The 18,381-nt window shown below is 40.6% G+C and overlaps 1 protein-coding gene across 1 annotated transcript in view; it reads left to right on the top strand.

Annotated features, from left to right (window-relative positions):
• Nucleotides 1–699: 699 nt before the first annotated feature.
• The window catches only part of LOC133656416 (disabled homolog 2-interacting protein-like), a 408,611-nt gene continuing 390,929 nt past the window's right edge, over nt 700–18,381 (top strand). Inside the window, exons 1-2 of the mRNA XM_062057498.1 lie at nt 700–836; nt 17,775–17,814. The gene's annotated coding sequence lies outside the window, so the exon portion shown is untranslated. The remainder of the gene's footprint in view (nt 837–17,774; nt 17,815–18,381) is intronic.

The raw sequence follows: 18,381 nt of genomic DNA, 5'->3' as shown, positions 1-18,381 counted from the left end.
TGAGATTAAAATAAAATAAAAACAATGTATCCTTCAAAATAAATCTGGTATACAGATGATACACATATGTTTGTCAAAAAAAAAAAAAAAAAAAAAGCTATTCTTGTAAAGTTACTTAAAAACAATTTTATTTATATTGTGACATTTTGTCCTTAAAATAAATTGACATTTATTTATATTAGGTAAATCTTATTTTTCTTTTTTTTTTTTTAATGACATTGTTCGTGTTGAGATACAAAAGAAAAAACCATGAATTCTTCAAAATAAATCTGGTAACCGATTACACACATGTTTGTCAAAAAAAAAAAAAAAGCTATTCTTGTTAAATTACATAAAAACAATTCTATTCATATTGTGACATTTTGTCCTTAAAAAAAATGACATTCATTCATATTAGGTAAATCTTATTTTCTTTTTTTTTTAATATGACATTGTTTGTGTTGAGATTAAAATGAAAAAACAATGTATCCTTCAAAATAAATCTATTAACAGTAATATGTTCAAAAGATTCCAGTTTTTCTTGAAAAAAAACCACCACTTTGTTTGCAAATGACATATATATTGTGAACATTGCATTATATTTCATCATCATCATGCAATAACGTCTGATTTGATAGACCGGGGATAATATTTTTCGTCAAGCATTCAGATGTCGCACTTTGCATGGTGGTCCTTGAACGCACCGCCGTCACACCGGGTGAGATACAAACGTGAAAGTAATTTAACAGATTGTAAACATAACTTTCTCCGACGCTTCCACGAATAAACGCTGTATATTTACTTTTTTCCCCTCTTTTCCCAGATGCTGACGCTGTGTGATAATACGTTAGGTTAAGGTGAGTTTTGACGACGTTTATATTGTTGTGTTTGAGTGCTGGTGTAAACTAGCATGTCTCTTTCCATCCATCCATTTTTTACCGCTTATTCCCTCATGTCTCTTTATTTTTGTTAATACTGTTAGCCTAGTGTAGCTTTGCCTTAGCTACTGTCCAGTTACTGAATCAATACGCGAGTCCAGCTGTACTTTATAACATGGATCTTTTATTAGCTCAATCACAACAAGTATCTCCTCTCTTACTCACTCCCACACTTTTTTTTTATTTTAAGTTTTATTTATACATTTCAACATTTGAACAATCAAATAAGTACAAAAGTAGTACAAAACAGTACAAAAAGAATATAAAGCAGCGCCAGGGGGTTATAAATTCAAAGTAACTAAAATAGAATGCAAAAAAACATATATATAATATAAACAAAGTGCAAAGCCATAGGCTCACTCAATTTCAGTAAACAACTCAAATTTGGAACACAGCATAATCGTCTTCACAGCTTTCTGGTTGCTAGAGGTAGAGAGTGTCTTAATGTACAGTTCTAACTCTTTTTTTAAAGGCACAAAAGACAGGTCGGGTATTGAGAAACTTACATTTATGAATATAAAATTTAGCCAATAGTATAATGAGGTTGCAAAGGTAAAATTCCTTTTCAAATGTTTGTTCATATAGTGTAAAACCAAATATCACATCTTTAAAACAAAGCACAAATTTGTCATGAATATTGTCCAGGATGAAGCGACAGATGCCCTGCCATAGTGATCGAGTGCTTTCACAAGTCCAAAACAGGTGGTAAACAGTCTCTGGATGCATGTTACATAAAGTGCAGGTAACATCAATGTCCTTCTTGTATCTAACCATCACAGTCTTTACAGGGTAATAACGATGAATGATTTTAAAAGATATCTCTTTGACTTTGTAACTCACTCCCACACTGTCTCCCGCTCCGTCGCACACCGTGACGTCATAGCCTGTCGACTCTGTAGTTCTCCCATAATACAATCACACCACATCTCCCCTTTCTAGAATCAATGGGTAGACCACCATTGATTAGACCTTGAGGATTATTCTGCCTCGTGGTTGGAAGGTCTGCTCCTATATGAGCCTGTACCAGACAATCAAACACACACATTTTACCCTTAGAACAATCCACTTCACATTAATACTCAAACATCCATCCTATACTAAATCCTCAAGGTCTGTTGAATCAATGGTGGTCTACCCACTGGGAACATTAACCAGTATTAATTTTCACATCAATACTCAAACATCTATCCTATACTAATCCAGTACTGTCCTCAACCTAAGCCCTGCAACTGACTTGAACATTTACAGTACAAGAAAACATATCCAAAACGCTCCAATTGCACTTTTCTGTCTTTTCCCACATACAGTAACATTCTTTTTTTCCCATTAGAGTCTCTGTAATGTCTATAGGAAACAAAATTAAAGGTCCAACCTAGTTGGTCTCACCACAGCCCTCCCAGACCTGGTTCTAGGAGTAGGAGTAGATGGAGGTTCTGGAACACTCTGCTGCGATGTTTCTGCTGAAGCTTGTTCCGGAACGCCCCCAGGAACGGCTCTGCTGCACTACAGCCACTCTGCTCCGGCGAGGATCCCATAGGGATGAGATGACGACGGTTCTGTCTGATGGTCCCATGGGGTCCTTCTACCAGATACGATCGTGGAGTGGTGTGACGTCCGATGATAGCTCTGGCTTTCTTTTGGTCTTTGATCCACACGTCCTGTCCCGGATTCAGTCTTTCAAGGTTCATTGTACGATGCCGCAGGTTGTAGCGTTGTGCATCTTTTGTCCTCTTCTCCCCTTCTTTCCGCATAACAGCTTCACTATCAGGAAGAGCAGGATTTAGCAAAGCAGGAAGGATAGGCACTGTTGTGCGGAGCCTCCTCCCCATGAGAAGCTGCGCTGGACTATACCCATTGTCGAGAGGGGTAGCCCTGTAAGCGAGCAAAGCAAGATAGGGTCATCTGCTTTCTTTAGGAGACCTTTCACCGTCTGTACTGCACGTTCGGCTTTGGCGTTACCTTGAGGATATCTTGGGCTACTGGTAATGTGACGGAATCCGTAAGACTGCGAACTCGGCGAAGCCTGCTCCGGAGAACTGGGGCCCACCATCCGAAACGAGAAGATCCGGGATTCCGTGACGTGCATAGATCGATTTGAGGTGGTGGATTACATCGTTTGACCTTGTGGAGGTCAGCAAAGCAATCTCCACGTACCTTGACATGTAGTCCACTACCAGCAGGTAGGTCTTGGTACGGAGCATGAACAAATCAGCTCCTAACTTCTCCCATGGTCGGCCTGGGTATGGTGACGGCATCAGCGGCTCCCTGTGGTTCTGTCTCTCCTTACAGCATGTTCGGCAGTTGAGAACCAATTCATTCAGCTGCTGGCTTAGCCCGGGCCACCATACTGACTGTCGTGCCCGCTGTCTACACTTCACCACACCTTGGTGTCCTTCATGCAATTTGGCGAGAACATCATTTCTCATTGTAGAAGGGATGACGAGCCTGTGTCCCTTTAGCAAGACACCATCTTGAACTGTAAGGAACGCCTGCTCTGCCCTGTACAGCCTGAGTGCTGGTTCTTTGGAACCGTGTGCTGGCCAGCCTTCAGCACACAGCTGCATCACCTGTGCACACACACTGTCTCTCTGCAGCTGCTCTCTCAGCTCCTCCAGGTAGTCAGCGCTTGCAGGTAGGTTCTCCAGTACCATGTCCACATAGATGTTGGTTTCTTCAAACAGCTCTTTGTCCGCTGCTGTCTCCTCTCTCTTAACAGGAGCTCGTGACAGCGTATCGGCTGTCCACAGGAACTTTCCTGGCACATGAGAGATAGAATAAGAATAGCGCATCAGACGCATTCTGAAGCGTTGGATCCGTGGAGGTAGAGCCCAGAAGACTCAGGAGAGGCTTGTGGTCCGTCTCCATCTGGAAATGTTTCCCGATGAGGAAGTTGCGGAACCTCTCACAGGCCCAGGTCAGCCCCAAAGCTTCCTTCTCTACTTGGGCGTATCTCTGCTCGGTTGGTGTGAGAGACCGCGACATGTAGGCCACTGGCCTCCACTCTTCGCCCCACTTTTGTAGCAGTACGCCTCCCAACCCGTACGACGACGCGTCTGCTGAGACTTTGCATTCTCTGTTGGGATCATACATGGCTAGCACTGGTGTAGACATCAGTGCATCCTTTAGATCCTGGAAGGCCCTTGCCTGGTCGACGCCCCACACCCAGCAGTTCTTTTTTGACAGGAGATCTCGCAGGGGCTTGTCTCTCTCGGCCAGCTGCGGCACAAATTTCCCAAGTTGATTTATCATTCCAAGAAAACTTCTTAACTCAGTCACAGTTGTTGGCTCCTGCATCTTCCTCACAGCTTCTGTTTTGCTTGGGTCTGGGCTGATGCCACTGGTGGAGAGCACGTGGCCTAGAAAGGTCACCTCTGACTTTGACAGATCGCACTTATCAACATTCAGAGTGATGCCTGCCTTTTGGATCTTTTCTAGTGTGGCATGCAGGCGAGCATCATGTTCTTTTTGAGTTAGGCCCCACACCAGCACGTCGTCCATGTGGCTAACAACGCCCTCAAGCCCTTCTGTGACCTCCGTCACCATCCGGTTCTGAAAATGTTCGGGGGCGGATGCTATGCCAAACGGTAGCCGTCTGAAGTAATAGCGCCCGAAGGGTGTAATGAAAGTTGTCAGTTTCGCTGAATCTGCAGTAAGAGGAATTTGCCAAAACCCCATGTTTGCATCCAGCTTACTAAAAATTTTGGCTCCAGCCAGCATTCCCAGTGTTTCCTCCACTGATGGCAGGATGAACTTTTCCCTACACACTGACTCGTTGAGTTTGGTGAGATCGACACATATACGTACAGCACCTGTCTTTTTGGGCACCACCACTATGCCAGCGCACCAGTCTGTTGGCTCCTCTATTCTACTTATCACCCCGAGTTGTTCCATGCGGGACAGTTCCTGCTTGACTTTGTCCATTAAAGGCAATGGAATCCTCCTTGGTGTCTTTAGTGAGAATGGTTCCGCCCCTGGACTCAGCTTGATGGCATATGGTTGCCGCACTTCTCCGAGCCCGGTGCATAATTTTGGGTAGTGCTCCTTTAATGTCTCCATAGTAACGCTGTCTAGGCGTGCTACAAGCCCCAGCCTACAGCTCACAGATCTTCCCAGCAGGGCAGTATGCACATTACGAGCGATGTACACATCCTCCCTCTCTGTCTTTTCCCCTCTCCTCAGCAGCAAACTGGCGACGCCCACCACGTCGAGGGGATTTCTTCCTGGTCCCAGGAGTGGCTTTGTTGCCTTTCTGAGACTAGGTGGGTCATTTCTGTATGTGTTTAGGAACACTGAGTGAGGCAAGACTGTCACATCGGCACCTGTGTCTATTTTGAATGTCACACTGCTCTCATGGATGCCAATTTTGACCATCCAAGGATCCCCATCCTCCGTGACACTGCCGAGGAAGATTTCCTCCTCATCCTCTTCAACTTCATGCACTGATTTGGACTTGCACACACGCTTGTAATGTCCCCTCCTCCCACATGCATGACATTTCACTTCATTAGCAGGACAGTCACTTTTTGGATGGGATGGAGAGCTGCCACAATTTTGACACGGTGACTGTGCGCCCTTGTCCTTGCTGTACGGAGTACTGTGTGGCTTGTACTTTGGGCTATCAGCATATTGAGGTTTGTTTTTAGCAGACTTGAAGTTGCTCTTGAACACTCTATCAACAGACTTTGCATCACTTGCCTCTGATCTGGTGGTGTCCCCTCGGAGAGTAGACCTGCCTTTTCACCTCCTCGCTCTGTCGTGCCATTCTTATGGCTTTATCCAAGGTTAGATCCGCGTCCAACTGCATGCGTTCAGACAGCCCCTTGTCTTGCAATCCGACGACAAGTCTGTCTCTGATCAGTTCATTGTGTAGCATCCCGTAGCTACAATGCTCCGCCAGCGCATATAGTGCAGTGACAAATGAATCCACACTCTCCCCTTCTTTCTGCTTGCGCATGTTAAACTTAGCACGCTCGTAGATAACGTTTTTCTTCACAACAAAGAAGCCTTGTAATCCCTCGCGCACTCCCTGGTATGTACGTCTTTGAGCGGCCGTCAGATTTAACCCACGGAGAATATCATCCGCCTCGTCCCCCATGCAATAAATCAATGTGTTCACTTGATTGTCCTCGGAGCTTGCATTTAGGTTACTTGCCAGGCGAAATCTTTCGAATCTGCGGATCCATTTGTCCCACTCTTGTGGATTTGAAAAGTCAAAGGACTCTGGTGGCTGGATGTTGAACGTAGCGCACGGTCCCACGGCAACCACCGGCGCGTTGGTTGGCCGTGCAGGCGCTGCAGCGGCTCCGTCCCCCTCGCTCATGTTGTCCTTACTTCCTTATCCACAGACGCGTACAAACTATCTTTCCACTTGGCTCGCACTCCACATTAACTACAGAACTTCTGACACCATGTCGAGTTACTGAATCAATACGTGAGTCCAGCTGTACTTTATAACGTGGATCTTTTATTAGCTCAATCACAACAAGTGTCTCCTCTCTAACTCACTCCCACCTGTCTCCCGCTCCGTCGCACACCGTGACCTCATAGCCTGTCGACTCTGTAGTTCTCCCATAATACAATCACACCACAGCTACTTTCATCACATTAGATTATTTAGTTATGTTTTAAAATTGTTTCATTTTAATTAATGTAGAACTTGGGAACATTAACCAGTATTAATTTTCAAAATTGGTTCCCGGGGACCCCATCAAGTCATAAAAAATTGGGGGTCCCACAGTAAATTTTTTAGGGTCCCACTTTTTTGTAAGCGTTTTGAAAACAAATGATACAAGTATGCATTATCCTGTTATATCTCACATTCTATATTGTGTTTTGGAAAAAAGGTTGTCATAAACGTTACTTAATTCATTAAAAAAAATAACACAAAATCAATCAATCAATGTTTACTGATATAGCCCTAAATCACGAGTGTCTCAAAGGGCTGCACAAGCCACAACGACAAAAGAAAACACGTTTTAATGTATATGTAAATGTATTCAGTTATAAATGTTCATTCACTTTCTTCTTTCCTTCATGGAACTAAACTTTACCGCTGCCGCAATTTTTTTCTATATTTTAATTGAATACGTTTTAGGTGTATTTATTTCAGTATAAAAGTGTAGAAAGTGTTTTGCTTCGGTCATAAAATGATGATAATGGTGTGCCAGAGCATACAAACATTATTTATTTAACTCTTAAATCTCTAGAGTCGACATCAACTTCAGATCTATCCGTCAATTCTAAGTTTTTTGTTATTGTTGTTGTTTTTTTGTTAGTTTTCTGCCCTTTTTGACAAAGAAAACTGTTTTTTTTTATGGCAAACACACAAGATATGCAAAATCTTTTTTTTAAAGTGGAATATTTGATGTGAAGTAATCAGAGCCTTGTATAGGTCAATAATTCATAAAAACATTTATTTTGATTCAATATAATGTTTGAGTGATGACAGTTTTAATGAAAAAAATAAACAGCGTTTTATTAGTCAACATTGCAACTTTTTTATTCCACTTTAGTTATGTTTTTAATAGTATTTTTAGAATGTGCCATGGGCCTTTAAAACATTAGCTGCGGGCCACAAATGGCTTCCGGGCCACACTTTTGACACCCCTGCTATAGATATAATAAAAAAATAAATCAGTCTATGGATAAAAATCAGAGCCTGACGGTGCATGCGCGTTTATCATAACGCACAATCAGCATCTCTGCTTCATTAAACAATGGGCCCCATTCAGCAATAAGTTCCTAACTTTTCCTCTTATCTTTCTTCCTAAGTGATTTCCTAAGAGGAGTCCATTGAAATTCATGACGTGTTCTTAAACGCCCAAATTGTTCCCACATGCTGTTCTTAAGTTTCTGAATGCCAAATGGTTAGTATCATCATTTGCACATAAACACGCCCTTATTTCTACAATATGCATATGTAAAAACCCTTAATTCCGTAATTTGCATAGGTAAACGCCCTTAATTCCCCATATAAGGGCACAATTCCGGCGGAAAAGCCGAACATCAGACACACAGAGACAACGCAAGCAGATTACAGAAGAGAAATTCGTAATATCCCACGGGGGAAATACATAATGTAAGTTTAAGAAAGGGGGGACTGCTGAGGTAGCCCCGTAGCAGTCAAATAAATATTCGTCACTTCGGGCAAAACATGGTCGTGAAATATGCGCTCCCTCCCCAGGGCACGATCTGCGGCATCTTGCAGTAGCAGCAAGTGTGTGTGTGTGTGTGTGTGTGTGTGTGTGTGTGTGTGTGTGTGTGTGTGTGTGTGTGTGTGTGTGTGTGTGTGTGTGTGTGTGTGTGTGTGTGTGTGTGTGTGTGTGTGTGTGTGTGTGTGTGTGTGTGTGTGTGTGTGTGTGTGTGTGTGCACGTGTGTGTGGGTATTTTGAAATGTCTATATATTGCTCATTTTGCTGTATGTCTGTCTGTCTTGTCTATATCTATCTATCTATCTATCTATCTATCTATCTATCTATCTATCTATCTATCTATCTATGATATTAATTTAACATTAGACAATAGAAGTAAGGGAACTTGTCACACTTAAGAACAAATAGGCCACCCCAAGAGTGCTCTGGAGCACTCATAGATTTTGTTCTTACCTACGAACAAATCCCAGTTAAGAAAACATTGGTGAATACAAAAATCTCCTTAAAAACCTCGTAAGAGGGCCTAAGAACAAAAATTGTTCTTAAGAACGGTTGCTGAATGGGGCCCAATGACGGTGATCATGTCAGCGATGCGAGCGACACTCGCTAACTTGTCAGCCACTTCTCCAACAGACTCCTTTTGAACACTCCTCGCACATTAACACTTCAAAAGGCACATTTTCGCCCCGTTTGTTGACCTACAAAGTATGTTTTTGGGGTGGAGGAGTCTGGTTGGGTGCTGGTTAGCTCGAAGCTAACAGCTAGCCTGTCTCCATCCTCGAACGATGTCGCTTCAGCGGGAGATAAAAGTGAAGTTTCCATGGACTCACAAAGACTAAAACACGTCATTTACTGGAGCCACAGCACAGGATGAAGTTAAAAAGGTTGACTTTACACTCACCTTAGTGTTTACCATCAAGTCTTTCTTTCGAAAGACCCTCACGCTAAAGTTGTCCCGAGTGCAAACTGAGGCAGTATTTGTCATTAGAGATGTCCGATAATGGCTTTTTTGCCGATATCCGATATTCCGATATTGTCCAACTCTTAATTACCGATACCGATATATACAGTCGTGGAATTAACACATTATTATGCCTACTTTTGTTGTGATGCCCCGCTGGATGCATTAAACAATGTAACAAGGTTTTCCAAAATAAATCAACTCAAGTTATGGAAAAAAATGCCAACATGGCACTGCCATATTTATTATTGAAGTCACAAAGTGCATAATTTTTTTTAACATGCCTCAAAACAGCAGCTTGGAATTTGGGACATGCGCTCCCTGAGAGAGCATGAGGTGGGCGGGGTTGGGGGGCGGGGCGGGGTTGAGGTGTGGGGGGTGGGGGTGGGGGGTTAGCGGGGGTGTATATTGAAGCGTCCTGGAAGAGTTAGTGCTGCAAGGGGTTCTGGGTATTTGTTCTGTTGTGTTCATGTTGTGTTACGGTGCGGATGTTCTCCCGAAATGTGTTTGTCATTCTTGTTTGGTGTGGGTTCACAGTGTGGTGCATATTTGTAACAGTGTTAAAGTTGTTTATACGGCTTCCCTCAGTGTGACCTGTATGGCTGTTGACCAAGTATGCATTGCATTCACTTGTGTGTGTGAAAAGCCGTAGATATTATGTGACTGGGCCGGCACGCAAAGGCAGTGCCTTTAAGGTTTGTTGGCGCTCTGTACTTCTCCCTACGTCCGTGTACCACTCCGTACAGCGGCGTTTTAAAAAGTCATACATTTTACTTTTTGAAACCGATACTGATAATTTCTGATATTACATTTTAAAGCATTTATCATCCGATAATATCGGCAGTCCGATATTATCGGACATCTTTATTTGTCATTGATAAAACTTTCGGCGAATTAAAATTTACGACCCATAAAAACACAATAAACGGGGACGAAAATTTGATCCGGCAAATATAAACAAAACAAAACACCGGCGGAAAGCGATAATCGATCAAATAAAAAACAAACAAACAACCGGGCAGTAAAAAAAACAAAAAATATCTGTGTCCGTGGGACGCACGGGCTTCTGGAATTGTGCGTCCTTTTCTGATTTCAATGCGTAAAAAGACACAAAAAGTGCGTTAACGCCAACACTGATTAACACTGCCAATTATTCCGGTTACCCCCCTGCTTGGCACTCGGCATCAAGGGTTGGAATTGGGGGTTTAATCACCAAAAATAATTCCCGGGCGCGGCCACCGCTGCTGCTCACTGCTCCCCTCACCCCCCAGGGGGTGATCAAGGGTGATGGGTCAAATGCAGGGAATAATTTCTCCACACCTAGTGTGTGTGTGACAATCATTGTTACTTTTTTTATTTAACTTTAAAAAAATGGAATTCTGTAACGTCACATGTTGATAATGTTTCACACGTGCATTGATGATTAATCGTTACGTTTGGGTTGAATTTGAGCTCCCCTTTTTTTTTTTTTGGGCCACGTGCGATCCACGTGTCTTGGTAATGACGTCACAACCGAGTTATGAGCATTTCAGTTACAAGGTTGTATGAATCAAGATGGTCGCATCCTCCAAAGCTATTCTTGCACTTACCTTGTCTGAATATGAACCACTTCTGGACAAATATGGGCAACCTTCAAACACGGTGGATGAAGAGAAAACACAAGGGCGCTAGTATCAGCGACATGAAGAAAATATCTTTTACTGGACAGTAACGTTACCATAAATCAAATCAAATCAACTTTATTCATAAAGCACATTTAAAATTTACCACAGGGGTAGCCAAAGTGCTGTACAATGGGCAGGTTAAAAGATAATACAAGAACCGAGCAAACACAACACAAACAGAACACGATAAAAAATAAATAAATAAAATAAATAAAACATAAAAACAGGTTCACAGCAGGTATATTATGGGGCGCCATTGCAATGTAAATGTACGTCTAATAATACGACGTATTCAGCTGATTTAGCTGATGTAAATTAGACCTATAAATAATGGATATTACGGCATCTTCTTCTGTTATTTACTCTCGGAGCAGTAAGGGTTGGTACCGAATTCGGTACTTTTATAGGCAACGAGCAAAACAGTGCCATATCGCGATACTTTTGGGCCATGTGACGTCACCCTAGGTTGCAGACTTATACAATAGGATAGACTTTATTCTTCCCTTAATGGGAAAAATATGAGGTTGCAATGCAAATACAAAAAGGTAATAATAATAAGGTAAGAACATTAAGGACATTATATACATTTCTACATACAGCTACAAAGTAAAACACAACAGAAAAACAAAAGAATAGCAATAAATAATACATATTGCGTTCATATGATTGCACCATGCATAGAAAAACAAAACAAGGCAAAAACGGTTTCAACACACACATACCATACATGGCGGTGGCCTATGCAGTTGCTCCACGCTATGGTCTGATTGGGGTAGATTTTGAAAGTTGCTGCAGAGGTCCCGAAAATGCCACTTCTTATTGCGCACATCCTCAAAGGACCCACACCAAAAGGCAAAAATCACATGAAAACAAAAAAAGTGTTTCTGGGTGTTGTTGATAAATGGCTTTTGCTTTGCATAGTAGAGTTTTAACTTGCACTTACAGATGTGGCGACAAACTGTAGTTACTGACAGTGGTTTTCTGAAGTGTTCCTGAGCCCATGTAGTGATATCCTTTACACACTGATGTCACTTTTTGATGCAGTACAGCCTAAGGGATCAAAGGTCACGGGCTTAGCTGCTTATGTGCAATGATTTCTCCCGATTCTCTGAACCTTTTGATGATATTACGGACCGTAGATGGTGAAATCCCTAAATTCCTTGCAATAGCTCGTTGAGAAATGTTGTTCTAAAACTGTTGGACATTTGCTCAGGCATTTGTTGACAAAGTGGTGACCCTCGCCCCATCCTTGTTTGTGAATGACTGAGCATTTAATTGAAGCTGCTTTTATACCCAATCATGGCACCCACCTGTTCCCAATTAGCCTGTTCCCCTGTGGGATGTTCCAAATAAGTGTTTGATGAGCATTCCTCATCTTTCTCAGTCTTTTTTTGCCACTTGTGCCAGCTTTTTTGAAACATGTCGCAGGCATTAAATTCCAAATGAGCTAATATTTGCAGAAAATTAAGTTTGAACATTAAGTATCTTGTCTTTACAGTCTATTCAATTGAATATAGGTTGAAAAGGATTTGTAAATCATTGTATTCTGTTTGTATTTACCATTTACACAACGTGCCAACGTCACTGGTTTTGGGTGTTGTAAACTACATCTCCCAGAATCCTCTGCGCAGCACGAGACCGGGAAACTGGGGGGCGTGGAACGTTATAGGCAGGAAGTGCAGTGTGTTCGTAGGAGATGGGAAGAATTGTTGTTTTCGGATATTTCATCAAAATCTGCCCAGAACTTTTGAGTTATGTTGCTAACAGACAGACAAACAAGCCCAGGCCAAAACATAACCTTTTGGCGGAGGTAAGAAAGTCTGTGTTCTGCAAAGCCACTTTTAGCCTCTAGTGTTACAGGGTGACACACGCTGCGTTCCCATTGCATTTTTTCGCAAAATAAAAGCGATATTTGTAAAATTTCGACAAAGTACATTTGCGACTTTTGGGTGTTTTGCGTCATGAGGCGTAAATCTCGTAAAGTCTCATCCCGCGAGACTCCACTTTGAGGAAGATATTGCTGCTGTTGCCGCAATGTCAATAAAAGATGAAAGCAGCGGGTGGTCGCTTAACCTCTTAAGGCCCAAGCTGTTTGTTTACATGCTTTTTTTTTATTTCTCTTTGCTATTTGGGCTTATTGGACCCCAATTAGAAAAAAAACTAAGAATCATCTTTTGATATGATGTACTTAGTCCATAAGTAACAAACGTGTACTTCATTTTTAGTGACATGCGAATTCTTATTTTTACACTTTTTTTTTTTTTCCAAATTTCATTGTATGTTAAACTCTTCTGACACCACCAGATGGCAGTATAAGTGTCCACATAAGTGGCCATAAGACCCCAATTCAGTAGTGTACAAGAGCAAAAAGGTGCTATCCACGCATGTGGCCACTAAGGCCTTTAGAGGTTAAAGGCAACGTCCTTACAGCCCCCTTAGACTTAGACTTACTTAGACAAACTTTATTGATCCACAAGGGAAATTATTCAACACTGTAGCTCGGTTACAAAGGATGGAAAGGATAATGCACACAAGGGCACAAAAAAAGGGCGAAAACAAAATGTATAAAGTAGACTAAAAATGTACCATAGTAGCATTATAAAATATAACATATGTAGTATGTACATATTATATATACAGTAGGGCTGTGAATCTTTGGGTGTCCCACGATTCGATTCAATATCGATTCTTGGGGTCACGATTCGATTCAAAAACGATTTTTTTCCCGATTCAAAAGGATTCTCTATTCATTCAATACATAGGATTTCAGCAGGATCTACCCCAGTCTGCTGACATGCAAGCAGAGTAGTAGATTTTTGTAAAAATCTTTTATAATTGTAAAGGACAATGTTTTATCAACTGATTGCCATAATGAACATTTGTTTTAACTATTAAATGAACCAAAAATATGACTTATTTTATCTTTGTGAAAATATTGGACACAGTGTGTTGTCAAGCTTATGAGATGCGATGCAAGTGTAAGCCACTGTGACACTATTGTTCTTTTTTTTTAATTTTTATAAATGTCTAATGATAATGTCAATGAGGGATTTTTAATCACTGCTATGTTGAAATTGTAACTAATATTGATACTGTTGTTGATAATGTTAATTTTGGTTTCACTACTTTTGGTTTGTTCTGTGTCGTGTTTGTGTCTCCTCTCCAGTGCTCTGTTTATTGCAGTTCTGAGTGTTGCTGGGTCGGGTTTGGTTTTGGAATTGGATTGCATTGTTATGGTATTGCTGTGTATTGTTTTGTTGGATTGATTAATAAAAAAAAAAAATAAATAAATAAAATTTAAAAAAAAAAAAAAAAGAGAATCGATTCTGAATCGCACAACGTGAGAATCGCGATTCCAATTCGAATCGATTTTTTTCCCACACCCCTAATATACAATATATAATATATACTGATATATTATATTTGTATATAATATATATGACAAATCCCAATTACCATGTACAATATTACAGTATATATAATAGCTGCAGCATAAATAAATAAACAAAGAGAGGTAGCTAACATAGAAGCGGTCAGGTAATAGACAATAAAAATAGACCTTGACATTACTGTTCCAGCATGTCGGGTCGGTTGCCGGGAAGGGACCTGCGAGACGGCTCGGTGCGGCCGACCGATCGGAAGCGAGACAAGACGACCCGTCTGCCCTGGTCGTCCTGCATCGGCGCCCCGCCAGTTCGGTGTTTATGTGACCTTTAACTGCGAAAAAAAAAAGTGTTTCCATCCTGCTTTTGCGAATCACTTCAATATCGAAACGTCTCAAAAACCACTTGAAGGGAGCACAAAAACGTTTTAGCGATATTTGAGAGGTTGTTCGAAATATGGGTGTTTCCATTACCATTATGATATTTAGATTTGTGTATTTCTAGAGGTAATAGAAACGCAGCTACAGAGCCAGGTGGACACGTGGCAGTGCACGGACAGAAATCACACAAAAAAAAAAACAATACATCGTGGGAAATTAGAGTAAACTGAAAAACTTCTTGATGAATCCTTGATCCATCCATCCATTTTTTCACCACTTGTCTCTCTCGATGTCGCAGATGCTTGAGCGGAACGCAGGGTACAACTTGGACAAGTCGCCCAGAAAATATATCTGAAGCCAAACATCAGTTTGTGAGCCATTTGCATTATTAAAAGTTAAATTGTTAGTTAACTTTTCTGAGAAACAGCATTTTGCAAACTGATACAAACTGATACTAACATGTCCACTGTGGAGGACACTGCTTGTCAAAGTAAAAGTTGACACTAAAATGAACATTATTGTTGTACACTGGATGTTTACATTGTCACTTTAGACACGCAACTGTAATTTATATATATATATATATATATATATATATATATTTGCTTGAAACAGTGGATGTCCCTGCACAATTCTTTGCACTTAAAAATGCATGTTTGTAGTAATAAATATGATTATAATATTTGAGCATTATTTGTGTTGAACTACAGTAAGTGTTTATCCTAAACATTCCTGCCACGTTTGTTTACACACTATAACATTCTAAAGTGTTTTTAAATATATATATATATATATATATATATATATATATATACACACACACACAGTACAGGCCAAAAGTTTAGACACACTTTGTCATTTCAATGCGTTTTCTTTATTTTCATGACTATTTACATTGTAGATTGTCACTGAAGGCATCAAAACTATGAATGAACACATGTGGAGTTATGTACTTAACAAAACAAAAACTGAAATAACTGAAAACACGTTTTATATTCTAGTTTCTTCAAAATATCCACCCTTTGTTCTGATTACTGCTTTGCACACTCTTGGCATTCTCTCCATGAGCTTCAAGGGGTAGTCATCTGAAATGGTTTTCACTTCACAGGTGTGTTTGAAGCTCATGGAGAGAATGCCAAGAGTGTGCAAAGCAGTAATCAGAGCAAAGGGTGGCTATTTTGAAGAAACTAGAATATAAAACATGTTTTCAGTTATTTTCTAAACATTTTTTGTTAAGTACATAAGTGTGTTCAAATGTGTTCGTTCATCGTTTTGATGCCTTCAGTGACAATCTACAATGTAAATCAGGGGTGGGCAATTAATTTTTACCGGGGGCCGCATGAGCAACCCGAGCGCTGCTGGAGGGCCACATCGACAATATTTCAATTAAATTTTGCTCAATATTTTTTTTTATATATACCGTAAGATAAATAATAGTAATAATAATAATTAATAATAATAGTAATACTTCAACATAGTGTGTGTAACAGCATTCCATGACTAATATAAATAAATTAACATTAATAATAAATGACAGTAAAATAAGCACACGTATGACTGAGGAGTCATAGTGTAACTTTGTGTGGTGTTTGAGTTGTCCGACTTTTTGTGTGGCCATAAACGCACCAGTGTTTTAGTGCTATGCGTGTTGGTGACAGATGACAAGTTGGTTTTGGCCTGGTTTGTACGGCAGAAAATGACTAGTTTTTCGAGATAGAAGTGTTTTACTCATGTTTTTGGTGTGGTTATGTCCGAATATAAACAGTTTTGCTCAAAGTGATCGATATAATTCCTGTCCTCGAAGCATCTCGATAGACGTTACAATAATTGAACGGTGTTCAATTGAACGGTGTTGACGAACACCGTTAGGGCCGCTTGTTGTCACTGTCACTCAGAGTTGCATTGCAAAATTACATAGAATAAATATGTTTATTTTGTTTAGAATTCAGATGGGATTTGATTTGGTGCGCGGCATATATTTGCTGTGCGCAGCAGACGCTTGAGCAGTGCGCAATTGCGCAGGCGCGCACCTTAGAGGGAACGTTGCTTTGCAGTCCATGTCTTGTTGGAAACACGCCATTCTTCATCAACTTTTCTCTTTTTAGCGTCTCTGGTGTAAACCGTGCATCACTTGTCGCTGCATGTGCACCTTCACTCGCAGGTTACACACGGACACACGCCCATAAATAATACTTTTCAAAATAAAAGCAGCACAGTTGTATTGCGCGCACGACATAGATGTTTTTTCGACTTTATTTTGTAATTAATGATTGCAGCTGTTCACATTCACTCACAATCACGCACACGCATACGTCCACACGGAAGTAATACAAATAACGATTTTCAAAACAAAAGCAGCACCGTTGTATTGCACACTCGACATAGATACTTTTTAAAATTTATTTTGTCATTTATAATTGGCCTCACGCGGGCCGGACAGGGACGCACAAAGGGCCGGATGCGGCCCGCGGCCCGCAGAATGCCCAGGTCTGATGTAAATAGTCATGAAAATAAAGAAAACACATTGAATGAGGAGAAGGTGTGTCCAATCTTTTGGCCTGTACTGTGTGTGTATGTATATGTATATGTATATATATATAATTCCACAATAATATCGTACTGTGAGATTTTGATACCTCGAGGATACACAAGAGCGCAGAGCTCCTACAACCAGGGAAAAGAACGAAGTCCGGTTTCAGACTAAACACAGGCTCAAAAATAACAACAATCACTCAAGCAGACTCAGCCCAACTCCTTCAATTCTTAAGTATGCTTGGTAGAAAACGCTCAAACGTAAAGTAAAGCTCCACTCTTCCAAAAATGCCCTAGCTTGCTACTAAATTACATTGAATTTGTTAGCAACTCCTCCAAATTCGGTAATGAAAACTACAACTGTTGACCATTACAATTAAACAGTCGGTGTGTTAGAAGGACAATACTTACAGTACAAACACTTGGGAGGGCGCAACATGACGCATTCAGCTTCATGGAAAGAGCTACTTCCTATACAGCACTGCCATCTAATGTCTTGGAAGTGCAACTGCATTGCCAAAGAGTCTCAAATTGAATAAGAAAACAAGACTCTGTACAACAACTTCTAAATGTTACAAAACAAATTTAATTGTATAAAAAATTGGTACTGTTATAGATTCCCAACCAGTGAGAATTGGTACCAGAACGCTTCAAATGTGAATGGTACTCATTAGCTCTCAGGCCAATAGTCGACAATATCGACTGGCGGACCAAAAAAAACCCCAACAGCAACCACAAAATGTCATCTCTGTGTTTGATGCCCGCCATCTTGTCTTCTCTCAACAGGGCGCTCGAAGAGAGACGTCCGGCGATTTGCGGCAGCAAAGTAAGTTGCACTTGACCTCTTATTAGTTCACTGACCTACAAACATAATGCCATTGTTCCCGGCGGTGCCTGTGGTTTCCTTGGAAACCAAGCTGAGGATGATGGCAGCGGTAATGTTTCCATCAGTCGTAAGAGAAGGTGGCTAACCCCTTAAAGTGGTTAGTGTTTGTGTTAATGCATAACCACCACTGCGATGATGCAACACCTCGCATTAATGAGCATTTAGTCAGGGAAAAGGATGCCAAGAATCATCACTTACTATATTTATTTGTAGAGAAAACAAATCTAAATATTATATCAAAGTATTAGCTTTGAGATATTTAATAATTCCAAATAATAATTGTGCAAAAAAAAAAAATCTAAATAGTTGTGAACAAAGTTTTTCTTTGTTTACCTGGATGAAGATCAAAATTAATACTAGGAGAATAGTCTGGGAGAAAGTACATTTTTATGGGAAAAAAGTTGTAGTTTTATGAGAATGCATTTTTATTTCTTCATTAAAAACTAGAATACAACAAGTAAAAGCATATTTTTGCAGACAATATTACATAAATAATAGAGTAAAACT

Source organism: Entelurus aequoreus, linkage group LG08 (assembly GCF_033978785.1).
Source record: "Entelurus aequoreus isolate RoL-2023_Sb linkage group LG08, RoL_Eaeq_v1.1, whole genome shotgun sequence".
In the NCBI taxonomy this organism is placed as follows: domain Eukaryota; kingdom Metazoa; phylum Chordata; class Actinopteri; order Syngnathiformes; family Syngnathidae; genus Entelurus; species Entelurus aequoreus.
Note: the sequence above shows the minus strand (reverse complement) of the source record. Positions and strands in the feature narration are given on the sequence as shown.